The sequence below is a fragment of the Somniosus microcephalus genome, chromosome 31, assembly GCF_052327205.1.
Source record: "Somniosus microcephalus isolate GS21.2 chromosome 31, FLI_Smic_1.0, whole genome shotgun sequence".
In the NCBI taxonomy this organism is placed as follows: domain Eukaryota; kingdom Metazoa; phylum Chordata; class Chondrichthyes; order Squaliformes; family Somniosidae; genus Somniosus; species Somniosus microcephalus.
In genome coordinates this window covers 3795304-3814315 of record NC_141017.1, presented here as the reverse complement: position 1 = coordinate 3814315, position 19012 = coordinate 3795304, and positions in this window count along the sequence as shown.

Below are 19012 nucleotides of genomic sequence, written 5' to 3'. Positions count from 1 at the left end.
CCCTGAACACCCGCTGTAGATATGGTCTCCCGCACAGTCTCCTCCTCCTCCTCCCTGAACACTCGCTGTAGATATGGTCTCCCGCACAGTCTCCTCCTCCTCCTCCCTGAACACCCGCTGTAGATATGGCCTCCCGCACAGTCTCCTCCTCCTCCTCCCTGAACACCCGCTGTAGATATGGCCTCCCGCCCTGTCTCTTCCTCCTCCTCCTTGAACACCCGCTGTAAATATGGCCTCCCGCACAGTCTCCTCCTCCTCCTCCCTGAACACCCGCTGTAGATATGGCCTCCCGCACAGTCTCCTCCTCCTCCTCCTTGAACACCCGCTGTAAATATGGCCTCCCGCACAGTCTCCTCCTCCTCCTCCCTGAACACTCGCTGTAGATATGGTCTCCCGCACAGTCTCCTCCTCCTCCTCCTTGAACACCCGCTGTAGATATGGCCTCCCGCACAGTCTCCTCCTCCTCCTCCCTGAACACCCGCTGTAGATATGGCCTCCCGCACTGTCTCTTCCTCCTCTTCCTTGAACACCCGCTGTAAATATGGCCTCCCGCACAGTCTCCTCCTCCTCCTCCCTGAACACCCGCTGTAGATATGGCCTCCCGCACAGTCTCCTCCTCCTCCTCCTTGAACACCCGCTGTAAATATGGCCTCCCGCACAGTCTCCTCCTCCTCCTCCCTGAACACTCGCTGCAGATATGGTCTCCCGCACAGTCTCCTCCTCCTCCTCCTTGAACACCCGCTGTAGATATGGCCTCCCGCACAGTCTCCTCCTCCTCCTCCCTGAACACCCGCTGTAGATATGGCCTCCCGCACTGTCTCTTCCTCCTCCTCCTTGAACACCCGCTGTAAATATGGCCTCCCGCACAGTCTCCTCCTCCTCCTCCCTGAACACCCGCTGTAGATATGGCCTCCCGCACAGTCTCCTCCTCCTCTTCCCTGAACACCCGCTGTAGATATGGTCTCCCGCACAGTCTCCTCCTCCTCCTCCCTGAACACCCGCTGTAGATATGGCCTCCCGCACAGTCTCCTCCTCCTCCTCCCTGAACACCCGCTATAGATATGGCCTCCCGCACAGTCTCCTCCTCCTCCTCCCTGAACACCCGCTGTAGATATGGCCTCCCGCACAGTCTCCTCCTCCTCCTCCCTGAACACCCGCTGTAGATATGGCCTCCCACACAGTCTCCTCCTCCTCCTCCCTGAACACCCGCTGCAGATATGGTCTCCCGCACAGTCTCTTCGTCCTCCTCCCTGAACACCCGCTGTAGATATGGTCTCCCGCACAGTCTCCTCCTCCTCCTCCCTGAACACCCGCTGTAGATATGGTCTCCCGCACAGTCTCTTCGTCCTCCTCCTTGAACACCCGCTGTAGATATGGCCTCCCGCACAGTCTCCTCCTCCTCCTCCCTGAACACCCGCTGTAGATATGGCCTCCCACACAGTCTCCTCCTCCTCCTCCCTGAACACCCACTGTAAATATGGCCTCCCGCACAGTCTCCTCCTCCTCCTCCCTGAACACTCGCTGTAAATATGGCCTCCCGCACAGTCTCTTCCTCCTCCTCCTTGAACACCCGCTGTAGATATGGCCTCCCGCACAGTCTCTTCCTCCTCCTCCCTGAACACCCGCTGTAGATATGGTCTCCCGCACAGTCTCCTCCTCCTCCTCCTTGAACACCCGCTGTAGATATGGTCTCCCGCACAGTCTCCTCCTCCTCCTCCTTGAACACCCGCTGTAGATATGGTCTCCCGCACAGTCTCTTCCTCCTCCTCCTTGAACACCCGCTGTAGATATGGCCTCCCGCACAGTCTCTTCCTCCTCCTCCCTGAACACCCGCTGTAGATATGGCCTCCCGCACAGTCTCCTCCTCCTCCTCCCTGAACACCCGCTGTAGATATGGCCTCCCGCACTGTCTCTTCCTCCACCTCCCTGAACACCCGCTGTAAATATGGCCTCCCGCACAGTCTCCTCCTCCTCCTCCTTGAACACCCGCTGTAGATATGGCCTCCCGCACAGTCTCCTCCTCCTCCTCCCTGAACACCCGCTGTAGATATGGCCTCCCGCACAGTCTCCTCCTCCTCCTCCTTGAACACCCGCTGTAGATATGGCCTCCCGCACAGTCTCTTCCTCCTCCTCCCTGAACACCCGCTGTAAATATGGCCTCCCGCACAGTCTCCTCCTCCTCCTCCCTGAACACCCGCTGTAGATATGGCCTCCCGCACAGTCTCCTCCTCCTCCTCCCTGAACACCCGCTGTAGATATGGTCTCCCGCACAGTCTCCTCCTCCTCCTCCCTGAACACCCGCTGTAGATATGGTCTCCCGCACAGTCTCCTCCTCCTCCTCCTCCCTGAACACCCGCTGTAGATATGGTCTCCCGCACAGTCTCCTCCTCCTCCCTGAACACCCGCTGTAGATATGGTCTCCCGCACAGTCTCCTCCTCCTCCTCCCTGAACACCCGCTGTAAATATGGCCTCCCGCAGAGTCTCCTCCTCCTCCTCCCTGAACACCCGCTGTAGATATGGTCTCCCGCACAGTCTCTTCCTCCTCCTCCCTGAACACCTGCAGTAGATATGGCCTCCCGCACAGTCTCCTCCTCCTCCTCCCTGAACACCCGCTGTAGATATGGTCTCCCGCACAGTCTCCTCCTCCTCCTCCTTGAACACCCGCTGTAGATATGGCCTCCCGCACAGTCTCCTCCTCCTCCTTGAACACCCGCTGTAGATATGGCCTCCCGCACAGTCTCCTCCTCCTCCTCACTGAACACCCGCTGTAGATATGGCCTCCCGCACAGTCTCCTCCTCCTCCTCCCTGAACACCCGCTGTAGATATGGCCTCCCGCACAGTCTCCTCCTCCTCCTCCTCCTTGAACACCCGCTGTAGATATGGCCTCCCGCACAGTCTCCTCCTCCTCCTCCCTGAACACCCGCTGTAGATATGGCCTCCCGCACAGTCTCCTCCTCCTCCTCCCTGAACACCCGCTGTAGATATGGACTCCCGCACAGTCTCCTGCTCCTCCTCCCTGAACACCCGCTGTAGATATGGCCTCCCGCACAGTCTCCTCCTCCTCCTCCTTGAACACCCGCTGTAGATATGGCCTCCCTCACAGTCTCTTCCTCCTCCTCCCTGAATACCGCTGTAGATATGGCCTCCCGCACAGTCTCCTCCTCCTCCCTGAACACCCGCTGTAGATATGGCCTCCCGCACAGTCTCCTCCTCCTCCCTGATCACCCGCTGTAGATATGGTCTCCCGCACAGTCTCCTCCTCCTCCTCCTCCCTGAACACCCGCTGTAGATATGGCCTCCCGCACAGTCTCCTCCTCCTCCCTGAACACCCGCTGTAGATATGGCCTCCCGCACAGTCTCCTCCTCCTCCTCCTTGAACACCCGCTGTAGATATGGCCTCCCGCACAGTCTCCTCCTCCTCCCTGAACACCCGCTGTAGATATGGCCTCCCGCACAGTCTCCTCCTCCTCCTCCCTGAACACCCGCTGTAGATATGGCCTCCCGCACAGTCTCCTCCTCCTCCTCCCTGAACACTCGCTGTAGATATGGCCTCCCGCACAGTCTCCTCCTCCTCCCTGAACACCCGCTGTAGATATGGCCTCCCGCACAGTCTCCTCCTCCTCCTCCCTGAACACCCGCTGTAGATATGGCCTCCCGCACAGTCTCCTCCTCCTCCTCCCTGAACACTCGCTGTAGATATGGCCTCCCGCACAGTCTCCTCCTCCTCCTCCCTGAACACCCGCTGTAGATATGGCCTCCCGCACAGTCTCCTCCTCCTCCTCCCTGAATACCCGCTGTAGATATGGCCTCCCGCACAGTCTCCTCCTCCTCCTCCCTGAACACCCGCTGTAGATATGGCCTCCCGCACAGTCTCCTCCTCCTCCCTGAACACCCGCTGTAGATATGGCCTCCCGCACAGTCTCCTCCTCCTCCTCCCTGAACACCCGCTGTAGATATGGCCTCCCGCACAGTCTCCTCCTCCTCCTCCCTGAACACCCGCTGTAGATATGGCCTCCCGCACAGTCTCCTCCTCCTCCTCCCTGAACACCCGCTGTAGATGTGGTAAACCACTGTATTGTATATTGCCACCTCTGGGTGGCGCTGTGTATGGAGGCATGCCTCAGCTGACTCCACCCACCACTGTGTGGGTTTCGTTCAGACTTGTTCAGTCACTCACGAAGAAGCATGGTCTCTTCTTAGCTAATAAAAGCCTTATTCATCTCTTCTTTCGACTCATCATCTCTTCTTCGACTCATCACCTTTTATGAAGTAATTGATAAGCGTATCAATTTTATTAGCTAAAAGTTAAATGGCAACACCTGAGGAGCAACAACAGCAACGGATACAGCAGACATTGCTGAGAGCCCTCAGACCACCACGCCTGGACCTCGACCCTCAAGATGTGGGTGCATCAGCCAAGTTTGAACACTGGCTGAGCTGCTTTGAATCCTTCCTCGCAATCTCACAGGTTACAGAGGAGGATCACAAACTGAAAATTTTGACCGCCCAGGTGAGCCATCAAGTATATATGCTAATCCGGGACTCTAATACGTACGTGGCGGCCCTCGAGCTACTAAAAGGGCAATATACGCGCCCAGTGAACACAATTTACGCCCGACACCTCTTGGGATCCCGCAGGCAGCAACCGGGAGAATCGGTAGGGGCATTTGCACGGGCGCTACTGGCACTCTGCAGAGACTGCGATTGTAAAGCGGTAACGGCTGTGGAGCACGCGCAGGGACTCGCCTGTGATGCCTTCGTCAGGGGCCTCCAGTCAGACCACACCCGGCAGAGACTGCTAGAAAGCAAGGAACCCGACCTGAAGACGGCCATTGCCCTTGCGCTCTCGTTAGAGGAGGCCCACCGAAACCTCGAGGCATACCCCCGTAACGGCGCCGAGACATGGCAATCGAAACCGTGGGACACGGGACCGCCGCCCCCGGCACCAACCGCTGCAGTGACCCAACCGAGACAGCAGCCTCCGGTAAGAACTGCTTCGATGCCCAGTAACCAGGCCCAAAAATGCTATTTCTGTGGCCAGTTAAAACATCCCAGAGCGCACTGCCCAGCTAAGACAGCTACCTGCTCGGGCTGCGGGAAGAAAGGCCATTACGCTAACGCCTGCAAGGGGAAGCCAGCCAGCAGCGCAGCGTGCGGGCCGTGGGAGCAGCCATCTTATCCGCCATTTTGTGTACCCCCGGCCGCATGGCATCCGCCGCCATCGTATCCAATGCACTCAACCGCCATTTCGTCACCGGAGCCGACCACCGTCTCGGCGGATGACTATAGTGACTCACTAAGCCACATACTGGCCTCCGTGACGCTGGATCAAGGCCACCCTCACCATCTATCCAGCTCCATGATGGATATCGCGGTAAACGGCCGCGCCACCAGTTGCCTGATCGACAGCGGGAGCACAGAGAGTTTCGTCCACCCCGACACGGTACGTAGCCACTCCCTCACGATTCTGCCAACGCACCATCGCATTTCTATGGCGTCCAAGTCCCAGTCAATGGACATCAGCGGCTACTGTGTGGTGACCCTGTCAGTAGGGGGCACTGAATATCAAAAATTTAAACTGCTAGTCCTGCCCCGTCTTTGCGCTGCCGTCCTGCTAGGGTTGGATTTTCAGTGCCACCTTAAGAGTGTCACACTAGCATACGGTGGACCCCTCCCCCCACTCACAGTCTGCAACCAACAACTTTTAAATCGCCCGCTGCAAACCACCTGCAGCCTTTCCACATTAAAAGTCCCCCCCCCTCCCCTGTTCGCTAACCTCACCCGCGACTGTAAACCCATCGCTACCAAAAGCAGGCGGTACAGTGCCGGGGACAGAGCTTTTATCAGCTCTGAGGTGGAGCGGCTCTTGAAGGAGGGCATTATCGAAGGTAGCACTAGCCCCTGGCGAGCCCAGGTTGTAGTCGTTAAAACCACTGCAAAACGCCGCATGGTAATCGACTACAGCCAAACCATAAACCGGTACACCCAGCTGGACGCGTACCCCCTCCCTCGCATATCTGATATGGTCAATCAGATTGCGCAATACAAAGTATTCTCCACCATCGACCTTAAGTCAGCGTACCACCAGCTGCCCATCCGCCATGAGGACCGCCAGTATACTGCCTTCGAGGCAAACGGCCGCCTCTACCACTTCCTTAGGGTCCCCTTCGGCGTCACCAACGGGGTTTCGGTCTTCCAAAGGGAGATGGACCGAATGGTTGACCAGAACGCGCTGCGGGCAACCTTCCCCTATTTGGATAACGTCACCATCTGCGGCCACGACCAGCAGGACCACGACGTTAATCTAGCAAATTTCCTCCGTACGGCCCAACGGCTGAACCTAACGTACAATAAGGAAAAATGTATGTTTCACACCAAGCGCCTGGCCATCCTCGGCTGCGTGGTGGAGAACGGAGTCATCGGGCCCGACCCCGACAGAATGCGCCCCCTAATGGAGCTACCCCTTCCCCACTGCCAAAAAGCACTGAAGAGATGCCTGGGGTTTTTCTCCTACTACGCCCAGTGGGTGCCCCTCTATGCAGACAAAGCCAGGCCCCTCATCAAAGCCACCTCCTTCCCCCTGACACCAGAGGCGTGTGCAGCCTTCACTCTTATCAAGAACGATATCGCGAAGGCCGCAATGCACGCGGTGGATGAGTCCATCCCCTTCCAAGTGGAGAGCGATGCCTCCGACTTCGCCCTAGCCGCGACCCTTAACCAGGCGGGCAGACCCGTGGCCTTTTTCTCAAGGACCCTCCAGGGCCCCGAGACGAGACACTCCTCCGTCGAAAAGGAGGCCCAGGCTATTGTAGAAGCGGTGCGTCACTGGAGGCATTACCTGGCCGGGAAACGATTTACCCTGCTCACTGACCAGCGTTCAGTAGCTTTTATGTTTAATAATAAGCAGAGGGGTAAAATCAAGAACGACAAGATCTTGAGGTGGAGAATCGAACTCTCCACCTACAATTATGATATCTTGTATCGGCCAGGGAAACTCAATGAGCCCCCAGATGCCCTATCACGTGGTACATGCGCCAACGCGCAGAGTGATAGGCTGCAGTCCCTCCACAATGACCTCTGCCACCCGGGGGTCACCAGGTTTTTCCATTTTATCAAATCCCGTAACCTGCCCTACTCCATCGAGGAGGTCAGGACCATGACCAAGAGCTGCCAAATCTGCGCCGAGTGCAAACCGCACTTCTATAGGCCGGACAGAGCAAGCCTGATCAAGGCCACCCGCCCCTTCGAACGCCTGAGCGTCGATTTTAAAGGGCCCCTCCCCTCCGCTGACCGCAATGTGTACTTCCTCAACATAGTTGATGAGTACTCCCGTTTCCCCTTTGCCATCCCTTGCCCAGACATGACCAGTACCATGGTCATCAAGTGTCTGAATGACATCTTCACTCTGTTCGGGTTCCCCAGCTATATACATAGCGACAGGGGCTCATCGTTCATGAGCGACGAACTTCGGCAGTACCTGCTAACAAGAGGTATCGCCACGAGCAGGACCACCAGTTACAACCCCCGGGGGAACGGCCAGGTGGAAAGGGAGAACGCGACGGTTTGGAAGGCAGTCCTCTTAGCACTAAAATCTAAGGGCCTTCCGACCTCCCGCTGGCAGGAGGTCCTCCCTGCAGCGCTTCACTCCATTCGGTCACTGTTTTGTACTGCCACTAATGCGACCCCTCATGAGAAAATGTTCGTTTTCCCCCGGAAGTCTACATCGGGAACCTCGCTACCGGCATGGTTGACTTCTCCTGGGCCCGTCCTACTGCGGAGGCACGTGAGGACGCATAAAACGGACCCCCTGGTCGAGCGGGTGCACCTCCTACACGCCAACCCCCAGTATGCCTGGGTGACATACCCAGACGGGCGGGAGGACACGGTCTCCATACGAGATCTCGCACCCTCGGGTACCCCTGAATTACCACCGTTATCCCCCTTACCACCGTTATCCCCCTTACCACTGTTATCCCCCACCACCCCTCCCAACCCAACCCCTGCAGACGGCATGCCAAAGCCCCAGGAATCTTCGCCAACCACCCAGACACCAGACCCGACGTCGGATGCTGCAACACCACCGCCGCCACCACGACGATCAGGACGTCAGACAAGGCCTCCTGATAGACTTAACTTGTAGTACCCTTCACCCCGCCGGACTTCACATTAAACAAGGGGTGAATGTGGTAAACCACTGTATTGTATATTGCCACCTCTGGGTGGCGCTGTGTATGGAGGCATGCCTCAGCTGACTCCACCCACCACTGTGTGGGTTTCGTTCAGACTTGTTCAGTCACTCACGAAGAAGCATGGTCTCTTCTTAGCTAATAAAAGCCTTATTCATCTCTTCTTTCGACTCATCATCTCTTCTTCGACTCATCACCTTTTATGAAGTAATTGATAAGCGTATCAGTAGATATGGCCTCCCGCACAGTCTCCTCCTCCTCCTCCCTGAACACCCGCTGTAGATATGGCCTCCCGCACAGTCTCCTCCTCCTCCCTGAACACCCGCTGCAGATATGGCCTCCCGCACAGTCTCCTCCTCCTCCTCCCTGAACACCCGCTGTAGATATGGCCTCCCGCACAGTCTCCTCCTCCTCCTCCTCCCTGAACACCCGCTGTAGATATGGCCTCCCGCACAGTCTCCTCCTCCTCCTCCTTGAACACCCGCTGTAGATATGGCCTCCCGCACAGTCTCCTCCTCCTCCTCCCTGAACACCCGCTGTAGATATGGCCTCCCGCACAGTCTCTTCCTCCTCCTCCCTGAACACCCGCTGTAGATATGGTCTCCCGCACAGTCTCCTCCTCCTCCCTGAACACCCGCTGTAGATATGGCCTCCCGCACAGTCTCCTCCTCCTCCTCCCTGAACACCCGCTGTAGATATGGTCTCCCGCACAGTCTCCTCCTCATCCTCCCTGAACACCCGCTGTAGATATGGTCTCCCGCACAGTCTCCTCCTCCTCCTCCTTGAACACCCGCTGTAGATATGGCCTCCCGCACAGTCTCTTCCTCCTCCTCCCTGAACACCCGCTGTAGATATGGTCTCCCGCACAGTCTCCTCCTCCTCCCTGAACACCCGCTGTAAATATGGCCTCCCGCACAGTCTCCTCCTCCTCCTCCCTGAACACCCGCTGTAGATATGGCCTCCCGCACAGTCTCTTCCTCCTCCTCCCTGAACACCCGCTGTAGATATGGCCTCCCGCAGAGTCTCTTCCTCCTCCTCCTTGAACACCCGCTGTAGATATGGCCTCCCGCACAGTCTCCTCCTCCTCCTCCTTGAACACCCGCTGTAGATATGGCCTCCCGCACAGTCTCCTCCTCCTCCTCCTTGAACACCCGCTGTAGATATGGTCTCCCGCACAGTCTCCTCCTCCTCCTCCCTGAACACCCGCTGTAGATATGGCCTCCCTCACGGTCTCCTCCTCCTCCTCCCTGAACACCCGCTGTAGATATGGTCTCCCGCACAGTCTCCCCCTCCTCCTCCTTGAACACCCGCTGTAGATATGGTCTCCCGCACAGTCTCCTCCTCCTCCTCCTCCCTGAACACCCGCTGTAGATATGGCCTCCCGCACAGTCTCCTCCTCCTCCTCCTCCCTGAACACCCGCTGTAGATATGGCCTCCCGCACAGTCTCCTCCTCCTCCCTGAACACCCGCTGTAGATATGGCCTCCCGCACAGTCTCCTCCTCCTCCCTGAACACCCGCTGTAGATATGGCCTCCCGCACAGTCTCCTCCTCCTCCTCCCTGAACACCCGCTGTAGATATGGTCTCCCGCACAGTCTCCTCCTCCTCCTCCTTGAACACCCGCTGTAGATATGGTCTCCCGCACAGTCTCCTCCTCCTCCTCCCTGAACATCCGCTGTAGATATGGCCTCCCGCACAGTCTCCTCCTCCTCCCTGAACACCCGCTGTAGATATGGTCTCCCGCACAGTCTCCTCCTCCTCCTCCTCCCTGAACACCCGCTGTAGATATGGTCTCCCGCACAGTCTCCTCCTCCTCCTCCTCCCTGAACACCCGCTGTAGATATGGCCTCCCGCACAGTCTCCTCCTCCTCCCTGAACACCCGCTGTAGATATGGCCTCCCGCACAGTCTCCTCCTCCTCCTCCTTGAACACCCGCTGCAGATATGGTCTCCCGCACAGTCTCCTCCTCCTCCTCCCTGAACACCCGCTGTAGATATGGCCTCCCGCACAGTCTCCTCCTCCTCCTCCCTGAACACCCGCTGTAGATATGGCCTCCCGCACAGTCTCCTCCTCCTCCTCCCTGAACACCCGCTGTAGATATGGTGTCCCGCACAGTCTCCTCCTCCTCCTCCTTGAACACCCGCTGTAGATATGGCCTCCCGCACAGTCTCCTCCTCCTCCTCCTTGAACACCCGCTGTAGATATGGCCTCCCGCACAGTCTCCTCCTCCTCCTCCCTGAACACCCGCTGTAAATATGGCCTCCCGCACAGTCTCCTCCTCCTCCTCCTTGAACACCCGCTGTAGATATGGCCTCCCGCACAGTCTCCTCCTCCTCCTCCCTGAACACCCGCTGTAGATATGGTCTCCCGCACAGTCTCCTCCTCCTCCTCCTTGAACACCCGCTGTAGATATGGCCTCCCTCACGGTCTCTTCCTCCTCCTCCCTGAACACCCGCTGTAGATATGGCCTCCCGCACAGTCTCCTCCTCCTCCTCCCTGAACACCCGCTGTAGATATGGCCTCCCGCACAGTCTCCTCCTCCTCCTCCCTGAACACCCGCTGTAGATATGGCCTCCCTCACGGTCTCTTCCTCCTCCTCCCTGAACACCCGCTGTAGATATGGCCTCCCGCACAGTCTCCTCCTCCTCCTCCTTGAACACCCGTTGTAGATATGGCCTCCCGCACAGTCTCCTCCTCCTCCTCCCTGAACACCCGCTGTAGATATGGCCTCCCGCACAGTCTCCTCCTCCTCCTCCCTGAACACCCGCTGTAGATATGGTCTCCCGCACAGTCTCCTCCTCCTCCTCCCTGAACACCCGCTGTAGATATGGTCTCCCGCACAGTCTCCTCCTCCTCCCTGAACACCCGCTGCAGATATGGTCTCCCGCACAGTCTCCTCCTCCTCCTCCCTGAACACCCGCTGTAGATATGGCCTCCCTCACGGTCTCCTCCTCCTCCTCCCTGAACACCCGCTGTAGATATGGTCTCCCGCACAGTCTCCTCCTCCTCCTCCCTGAACACCCGCTGTAGATATGGTCTCCCGCACAGTCTCCTCCTCCTCCTCCCTGAACACCCGCTGTAGATATGGCCTCCCGCACAGCCTCCTCCTCCCCCTCCCTGAACACCCGCTGTAGATATGGTCTCCCGCGCAGTCTCCTCCTCCTCCTCCCTGAACACCCGCTGTAGATATGGTCTCCCTCACGGTCTCCTCCTCCTCCTCCTTGAACACCCGCTGTAGATATGGCCTCCCGCACAGTCTCCTCCTCCTCCTCCCTGAACACCCGCTGTAGATATGGCCTCCCGCACAGTCTCCTTCTCCTCCTCCCTGAACACCCGCTGTAGATATGGTCTCCCGCACAGTCTCCTCCTCCTCCTCCCTGAACACCCGCTGTAGATATGGCCTCCCGCACAGTCTCCTCCTCCTCCTCCCTGAACACCCGCTGTAGATATGGTCTCCCGCACAGTCTCCTCCTCCTCCTCCTTGAACACCCGCTGTAGATATGGTCTCCCGCACAGTCTCCTCCTCCTCCTTCCTGAACACCCGCTGTAGATATGGCCTCCTGCACAGTCTCCTCCTCCTCCTCCTTGAAAACCCGCTGTAGATATGGCCTCCCGCACAGTCTCCTCCTCCTCCTCCTTGAACACCCGCTGTAGATATGGCCTCCCGCACAGTCTCCTCCTCCTCCTCCCTGAACACCCGCTGTAGATATGGCCTCCCGCACAGTCTCCTCCTCCTCCTCCCTGAACACCCGCTGTAGATATGGCCTCCCGCACAGTCTCCTCCTCCTCCTCCCTGAACACCCGCTGTAGATATGGCCTCCCTCACGGTCTCCTTCTCCTCCTCCCTGAACACCCGCTGTAGATATGGCCTCCCGCACAGTCTCCTCCTCCTCCTCCCTGAACACCCGCTGTAGATATGGCCTCCTGCACAGTCTCCTCCTCCTCCTCCTTGAACACCCGCTGTAGATATGGCCTCCCGCACAGTCTCCTCCTCCTCCTCCTTGAACACCCGCTGTAGATATGGTCTCCCGCACAGTCTCCTCCTCCTCCCTGAACTCCCGCTGTAGATATGGTCTCCCGCACAGTCTCCTCCTCCTCCTCCCTGAACACCCGCTGTAGATATGGCCTCCCGCACAGTCTCCTCCTCCTCCTCCCTGAACACCCGCTGTAGATATGGCCTCCCTCACGGTCTCCTTCTCCTCCTCCCTGAACACCCGCTGTAGATATGGCCTCCCGCACAGTCTCCTCCTCCTCCTCCCTGAACACCCGCTGTAGATATGGCCTCCTGCAGAGTCTCCTCCTCCTCCTCCCTGAACACCCGCTGTAGATATGGTCTCCCGCACAGTCTCTTCCTCCTCCTCCCTGAACACCCGCTGTAGATATGGTCTCCCGCACAGTCTCCTCCTCCTCCCTGAACTCCCGCTGTAGATATGGTCTCCCGCACTGTCTCCTCCTCCTCCTCCCTGAACACCCGCTGTAGATATGGCCTCCCGCACAGTCTCCTCCTCCTCCTCCCTGAACACCCGCTGTAGATATGGTCTCCCGCACAGTCTCTTCCTCCTCCTCCTTGAACACCCGCTGTAGATATGGCCTCCCGCACAGTCTCCTCCTCCTCCTCCTTGAACACCCGCTGCAGATATGGTCTCCCGCACAGTCTCCTCCTCCTCCTCCCTGAACACCCGCTGTAGATATGGCCTCCCGCACAGTCTCTTCCTCCTCCTCCTTGAACACCCGCTGTAGCTATGGCCTCCCGCACAGTCTCCTCCTCCTCCTCCCTGAACACCCGCTGTAGATATGGCCTCCCGCACAGTCTCCTCCTCCTCCTCCTTGAACACCCGCTGTAGATATGGCCTCCCGCACAGTCTCCTCCTCCTCCTCCCTGAACACCCGCTGTAGATATGGCCTCCCGCACAGTCTCCTCCTCCTCCTCCCTGAGCACCCGCTGTAGATATGGTCTCCCGCACAGTCTCTTCCTCCTCCTCCTTGAACACCCGCTGTAGATATGGCCTCCCGCACAGTCTCCTCCTCCTCCTCCTTGAACACCCGCTGTAGATATGGCCTCCCGCACAGTCTCCTCCTCCTCCTCCTTGAACACCCGCTGTAGATATGGCCTCCCTCACGGTCTCCTCCTCCTCCTCCCTGAACACCCGCTGTAGATATGGTCTCCCGCACAGTCTCCTCCTCCTCCTCCTTGAACACCCGCTGTAGATATGGCCTCCCTCACGGTCTCCTCCTCCTCCTCCCTGAACACCCGCTGTAGATATGGCCTCCCGCACAGTCTCTTCGTCCTCCTCCCTGAACACCCGCTGTAGATATGGCCTCCCGCACAGTCTCCTCCTCCTCCTCCCTGAACACCCGCTGTAGATATGGTCTCCCGCGCAGTCTCCTCCTCCTCCTCCCTGAACACCCGCTGTAGATATGGTCTCCCTCACGGTCTCCTCCTCCTCCTCCTTGAACACCCGCTGTAGATATGGCCTCCCGCACAGTCTCCTCCTCCTCCTCCCTGAACACCCGCTGTAGATATGGTCTCCCGCACAGTCTCCTCCTCCTCCTCCCTGAACACTCGATGTAGATATGGCCTTCCGCACAGTCTCCTTCTCCTCCTCCCTGAACACCCGCTGTAGATATGGTCTCCCGCACAGTCTCCTCCTCCTCCTCCCTGAACACCTGCTGTAGATATGGCCTCCCGCACAGTCTCCTTCTCCTCCTCCCTGAACACTCGCTGTAGATATGGTCTCCCGCACAGTCTCCTTCTCCTCCTCCTTGAACACCCGCTGTAGATATGGCCTCCCGCACAGTCTCCTCCTCCTCCTCCCTGAACACCCGCTGTAGATATGGCCTCCCGCACAGTCTCCTTCTCCTCCTCCCTGAACACTCGCTGTAGATATGGTCTCCCGCACAGTCTCCTCCTCCTCCTCCTTGAACACCCGCTGTAGATATGGTCTCCCGCACAGTCTCCTCCTCCTCCTCCCTGAACACCCGCTGTAGATATGGCCTCCCGCACAGTCTCCTCCTCCTCCCTGAACACCCGCTGTAGATATGGCCTCCCGCACAGTCTCCTCCACCTCCTCCCTGAACACCCGCTGTAGATATGGACTCCCGCACAGTCTCCTCCTCCTCCCTGAACACCCGCTGTAGATATGGTCTCCCGCACAGTCTCCTCCTCCTCCTCCTTGAACACCCGCTGTAGATATGGCCTCCCGCACAGTCACCTCCTCCTCCTCCTTGAACACCCGCTGTAGATATGGCCTCCCGCACAGTCTCCTCCTCCTCCTGCTTGAACACCCGCTGTAGATATGGCCTCCCGCACAGTCTCCTCCTCCTCCTCCTCCTTGAACACCCGCTGTAGATATGGTCTCCCGCATAGTCTCCTCCTCCTCCTCCTTGAACACCCGCTGTAGATATGGCCTCCCGCACAGTCTCCTCCTCCTCCTCCTCCTTGAACACCCGCTGTAGATATGGTCTCCCGCACAGTCTCCTACTCCTCCTCCCTGAACACCCGCTGTAGATATGGCCTCCCGCACAGTCTCTTCCTCCTCCTCCCTGAACACCCGCTGTAGATATGGCCTCCCGCACAGTCTCCTCCTCCTCCTCCTTGAACACCCGCTGTAGATATGGCCTCCCGCACAGTCTCCTCCTCCTCCTCCCTGAACACCCGCTGTAGATATGGTCTCCCGCACTGTCTCTTCGTCCTCCTCCCTGAACACCCGCTGTAGATATGGCCTCCTGCACAGTCTCCTCCTCCTCCTCCTTGAACACCCGCTGTAGATATGGGCTCCCGCGCAGTCTCCTCCTCCTCCTCCCTGAATACCCGCTGTAGATATGGTCTCCCGCACAGTCTCCTTCTCCTCCTCCCTGAACACCCGCTGTAGATATGGCCTCCCGCACAGTCTCCTCCTCCTCCCTGAACACCCGCTGTAGATATGGCCTCCCGCACAGTCTCCTCCTCCTCCTCCCTGAACACCCGCTGTAGATATGGTCTCCCGCACAGTCTCCTCCTCCTCCTCCTTGAACACTCGCTGTAGATATCGCCTCCCGCACAGTCTCCTCCTCCTCCTCCTTGAACACCCGCTGTAGATATGGCCTCCCGCACAGTCTCCTCCTCCTCCTCCTTGAACACCCGCTGTAGATATGGTCTCCCGCACAGTCTCTCCCTCCTCCTCCCTGAACACCCGCTGTAGATATGGTCTCCCGCACAGTCTCCTCCTCCTCCTCCCTGAACACCCGCTGTAGATATGGTCTCCCGCACAGTCTCCTCCTCCTCCTCCCTGAACACCCGCTGTAGATATGGTCTCCCGCACAGTCTCCTCCTCCTCCTCCTTGAACACCCGCTGTAGATATGGCCTCCCGCACAGTCTCTCCCTCCTCCTCCCGGAACACCCGCTGGAGATATGGTCTCCCGCACAGTCTCCTCCTCCTCCTCCCTGAACACCCGCTGTAGATATGGTCTCCCGCACAGTCTCTCCCTCCTCCTCCCTGAACACCCGCTGTAGATATGGTCTCCCGCACAGTCTCCTCCTCCTCCTCCTCCTTGAACACCCGCTGTAGATATGGTCCCCCGCACAGTCTCCTCCTCCTCCTCCTTGAACACCCGCTGTAGATATGGCCTCCCGCACAGTCTCTCCCTCCTCCTCCCGGAACACCCGCTGGAGATATGGTCTCCCGCACAGTCTCCTCCTCCTCCTCCCTGAACACCCGCTGTAGATATGGTCTCCCGCACAGTCTCCTCCTCCTCCTACTCCTTGAACACCCGCTGTAGATATGGTCCCCCGCACAGTCTCCTCCTCCTCCTCCTCCTTGAACACCCGCTGTAGATATGGCCTCCCGCACAGTCTCCTCCTCCTCCTTGAACACCCGCTGCAGATATGGTCCCCCGCACAGTCTCCTCCTCCTCCTCCTTGAACACCCGCTGTAGATATGGTCTCCCGCACAGTCTCCTCCTCCTCCTCCTTGAACACCCGCTGTAGATATGGTCTCCCGCACAGTCTCCTCCTCCTCCCTGAACACCCGCTGTAGATATGGCCTCCCGCACAGTCTCCTCCTCCTCCTCCTCCTTGAACACCCGCTGTAGATATGGTCTCCCGCACAGTCTCCTCCTCCTCCTCCTTGAACACCCGCTGTAGATATGGTCTCCCGCACAGTCTCCTCCTCCTCCTCCCTGAACACCCGCTGTAGATATGGCCTCCCGCACAGTCTCCTCCTCCTCCTCCCTGAACACCCGCTGTAGATATGGTCTCCCGCACAGTCTCCTCCTCCTCCTCCCTGAACACCCGCTGTAGATATGGTCTCCCGCACAGTCTCTTCCTCCTCCTCCCTGAACACCCGCTGTAGATATGGCCTCCCGCACAGTCTCCTCCTCCTCCTCCCTGAACACCCGCTGTAGATATGGCCTCCCTCACAGTCTCCTCCTCCTCCTCCCTGAACACCCGCTGTAGATATGGTCTCCCGCACAGTCTCTTCCTCCTCCTCCTTGAACACCCGCTGTAGATATGGTCTCCCGCACAGTCTCCTCCTCCTCCTCCCTGAACACCCGCTGTAGATATGTTCTCCCGCACAGTCTCCTCCTCCTCCTCCTTGAACACCCGCTGTAGATATGGTCTCCCGCACAGTCTCCTCCTCCTCCTCCCTGAACACTCGCTGTAGATATGGTGCCCCGCACAGTCTCCTCCTCCTCCTCCTTGAACACCCGCTGTAGATATGGCCTCCCGCACAGTCTCCTCCTCCTCCTCCCTGAACACCCGCTGTAGATATGGTCTCCCGCACAGTCTCTTCCTCCTCCTCCCTGAACACCCGCTGTAGATATGGCCTCCCGCACAGTCTCCTCCTCCTCCTCCCTGAACACCCGCTGTAGATATGGCCTCCCGCACAGTCTCCTCCTCCTCCTCCTTGAACACCCGCTGTAGATATGGTCTCCCGCACAGTCTCCTCCTCCTCCTCCCTGAACACCCGCTGTAGATATGGCCTCCCGCACAGTCTCCTCCTCCTCCTCCCTGAACACTCGCTGTAGATATGGTCTCCCGCACAGTCTCCTCCTCCTCCTCCCTGAACACCCGCTGTAGATATGGCCTCCCGCACAGTCTCCTCCTCCTCCCTGAACACCCGCTGTAGATATCGTCTCCCGCACAGTCTCCTCCTCCTCCTCCCTGAACACCCGCTGTAGATATGGCCTCCCGCACAGTCTCCTCCTCCTCCCTGAACACCCGCTGTAGATATGGTCTCCCGCACAGTCTCCTCCTCCTCCTCCTTGAACACCCGCTGTAGATATGGTCTCCCGCACAGTCTCCTCCTCCTCCTCCTTGAACACCCGCTGTAGATATGGCCTCCCGCACAGTCTCCTCCTCCTCCTCCCTGAACACCCGCTGTAGATATGGTCTCCCACACAGTCTCCTCCTCCTCCTCCTTGAACACCCGCTGTAGATATGGTCTCCCGCACAGTCTCTTCCTCCTCCTCCCTGAACACCCGCTGTAGATATGGTCTCCCGCACAGTCTCTTCCTCCTCCTCCCTGAACACCCGCTGCAGATATGGCCTCCCGCACAGTCTCCTCCTCCTCCTCCCTGAACACCCGCTGTAGATATGGCCTCCCGCACAGTCTCCTCCTCCTCCTCCCTGAACACCCGCTGTAGATATGGTCTCCCGCACAGTCTCCTCTTCCTCCCGCTGTAGATATGGTCTCCCGCACAGTCTCCTCCTCCTCCTCCTTGAACACCCGCTGTAGATATGGCCTCCCGCACAGTCTCCTCCTCCTCCTCCTCCTTGAACACCCGCTGTAGATATGGCCTCCCGCACTGTCTCCTCCTCCTCCTCCTTGAACACCCGCTGTAGATATGGCCTCCCGCACAGTCTCTTCCTCCTCCTCCCTGAACACCCGCTGTAGATATGGTCTCCCGCACAGTCTCCTCCTCCTCCTCCTTGAACACCCGCTGTAGATATGGCCTCCCGCACGGTCTCTTCCTCCTCCTCCCTGAACACCCGCTGTAGATATGGTCTCCCGCACAGTCTCTTCCTCCTCCTCCCTGAACACCCGCTGTAGATATGGCCTCCCGCACAGTCTCCTCCTCCTCCTCCCTGAACACCCGCTGTAGATATGGCCTCCCGCACAGTCTCCTCCTCCTCCTCCTTGAACACCCGCTGTAGATATGGTCTCCCGCACAGTCTCCTCCTCCTCCTCCCTGAACACCCGCTGTAGATATGGCCTCCCGCACAGTCTCCTCCTCCTCCTCCCTGAACACTCGCTGTAGATATGGTCTCCCGCACAGTCTCCTCCTCCTCCTCCCTGAACACCCGCTGTAGATATGGCCTCCCGCACAGTCTCCTCCTCCTCCCTGAACACCCGCTGTAGATATCGTCTCCCGCACAGTCTCCTCCTCCTCCTCCCTGAACACCCGCTGTAGATATGGCCTCCCGCACAGTCTCCTCCTCCTCCCTGAACACCCGCTGTAGATATGGTCTCCCGCACAGTCTCCTCCTCCTCCTCCTTGAACACCCGCTGTAGATATGGTCTCCCGCACAGTCTCCTCCTCCTCCTCCTTGAACACCCGCTGTAGATATGGCCTCCCGCACAGTCTCCTCCTCCTCCTCCCTGAACACCCGCTGTAGATATGGTCTCCCACACAGTCTCCTCCTCCTCCTCCTTGAACACCCGCTGTAGATATGGTCTCCCGCACAGTCTCTTCCTCCTCCTCCCTGAACACCCGCTGTAGATATGGTCTCCCGCACAGTCTCTTCCTCCTCCTCCCTGAACACCCGCTGCAGATATGGCCTCCCGCACAGTCTCCTCCTCCTCCTCCCTGAACACCCGCTGTAGATATGGCCTCCCGCACAGT